Raw genomic sequence first — 2766 nt, forward strand, 5'->3', positions numbered from 1 at the left:
GTTTTATGCACTTTCTTGCATTCTAAGTAAGTAATTTGGGATGAAAATGCATAACTTCTTTGAATCAAACAACCACCTATTATTTGATGCTAAATCATGAGGTTGAAGCCAAATTTAATTGATTTTTAATGATTTATAAACCTTGTGAATTTTGTGATACTTTGATTTGTTGTTTTGATTACTTGTAGGTGAAGAAAGAAAAAAAAGAAGAAAAGCGTGGCTCAAGAAGCATGCCCAAAGGAAGAGAAAGCGTGCCAAAAGGAAAGAAAAAGCGTGGCCAACATCAAGGAAGAATGGAAGCTAAGTTGGGAAAGTGAACCGAGCTTCACAAGGAACCAAAAAGGAAGCAAGGCACAAAAGCTAAGTTAACTTAGTCAACTGAGCATCCAAGAAAGCAAGGAATTGGTGCAAAGCTAAGTTAACTAAGTTAACTTTATCGGGGACCTCTTCAAATTAATTCAAGATGAAATTCTATGAGTGAAGCTACCAAGATTCGAACCAAGGACCAAGGAGAAGGCAAGGAACGTTCCTCACAAAAGAATTCAAAAAGAAATAGCCAAATTGCATCCTCCATGGTTCGAACTTGGAACCACACGCTACTCCTTGCAAGGGAATTTGAGAATAAATAGCTAGAATGCTTCCTCCAGGACTTGAACTTGGGTATTCTTTGAAACATAAGGAAGGAGTGCCACCAAGCTTTCAAGGAAAACCAAGGAAAAATAGCTTAATTGCTTCCTCCAAGTTTCGAACTTGGGTATTCTTGGAAACATAAGGAGGAGTGCCCACTCAACCAAGGAAATTAGCTCCAAAGGTGTCCTCCACTTGCTCCCACCAGGATTTGAACCTGGGACCTTGAGGCCAAAAGCAAAGGCGCTACAAGGGAAGCTAAGTTGGAAATTCCAACTGAGCATTGCCTCTCCCCCAAGCCTCCACACTTTGGCACACACTCCTAGCACACCAAGGCAATGTGACACGGTCATGACACCAAGAAGCAAGCAATTTTGGCGCAACAAAGGGCCTTGAGTGCGCATCATGACACGGCCTAAAGCTAAGTTGGATTTTCCAACTGAGCTTTCCCCTGGAGGTGCAATTTGGGCTAGAAATTGGATTAAAAATCCAATTTAATTCATTTCTTCACCAAATCAAAAGCCCACCCAAATTCCAAAATCCAAGAATAGAAAGTGTATAAATAGGAGTTAGTTTGATGTAATTAAAACCTTTTGACACTTGGAGATTTTACTTTGAATTTTCCTTTTAATTGTCATTTTCATTTTTGAGCTCTTTACTTTGAATTTCTGAGAACTTGGGAGGAGAATTGATCTCTCTTCTTCTTGGTTCTTGCTTGAGCACTCTTTTATTTTTCTTGCTTTGGATCTTGGGTGGAGAATTGAAGAACTTCTGTTTCCATCTCACCTTGAGATATCTTGTTTACTTCTTCTGCATAATTGAATTTCACTTTCTGTTTTACTACTTCATCTTCTCTTCAATTCTGCAATTTACTCTTCTTCACTTCTTTTGCAATTGTTCTTATTGGATCAAGGAAGGATTTGAGATCTAGACTTGTTATCTAGTCTCTTCCACCCTGAGATCTTCAACCACTTTTACTTTGCTGCAAATTAAGCATTGCTTTCTCTGCTTTTAAATTCTTCAAGTCATTTTACTTTTCTGTTAAGATCCACTTCACTGCACTCAGATTTTCTCTTTTATGTTTCATGCAATTTAGTTGTTCTTGTTTAAATTCTGCAATCCCAATTCCCAATTCCTTTTACAATTCAAGCAATTTACATTTCTTGCACTTTAAGTTTCAGCCATTTACATTACTTGCAATCTAAGTTTCTGCAATTTAATTTACTTGCACTTTAAGATTCAGCTCCTTTATTTTCCTGCTCTTTAGTTTACTGCAAATTTCCCCTTCCCCTTTACTTTCCATGCAATTTAGCTTCTGCAAATCACAAATCACACAACCAATACTTGATTCGCTTGACTAAATCAACCACTAAACTAAAATTGCTCAATCCTTCAATCCCTGTGGGATCGACCTCACTCATGTGAGTTATTATTACTTGATGCGACCCGGTACACTTGCCGGTGGGTTTTGTGTTGGATGGTTTTCCACAAATCAAGTTTTTGGCACCGTTGCCGGGGATTGATTAGATTGACAATGATTAAGTGAAGTGGAGATCTAGATCAAGCACTTTTTATTTTTCTGTTTTTGACTAACACACTAACTGTTTGAATTTTTGCTTAAGCCAATTAACATTTCACTTCAGCCATGGATTGAAGTGTTGTTGCTTTCTGGTGTTATGATTTTTATGCTTTGGTTGTATGTCAGGTACAAGGAGAATTACACCCACTTTTTGTGAACAAGACGAAAGAACCCTCAGAAGGTTAAGAAGAGCTGAAAGAGGGAAAAATATTATTGGAGAAGAGGAGTCAGAAGAAGAATTCCAAGATATGGAGGAACACTTAACAAACCCACCAAATGGGGCTGAAGGAGCAGCCAATAACAACAATAATCCACCACAGAAAAGAGTTTTAGCTTCCTACACAAGTGCAGATCCTAGACATTGTGGGAGTAGTATTCTTACCCCAAATGTTAATGCAAATAATTTTGAACTAAAGCCACAACTCATCACCTTGGTTCAAAACAATTGTTCTTATGGAGGAGGACCACTTGAAGATCCTAACCAACACTTATCCACCTTCTTGAGGATTTGTGACACTGTCAAAACCAATGGTGTGCACCCTGACAGTTACAAGCTACTG

Source organism: Arachis ipaensis, chromosome B05 (assembly GCF_000816755.2).
Source record: "Arachis ipaensis cultivar K30076 chromosome B05, Araip1.1, whole genome shotgun sequence".
NCBI classification, from domain to species: Eukaryota; Viridiplantae; Streptophyta; class Magnoliopsida; order Fabales; family Fabaceae; genus Arachis; species Arachis ipaensis.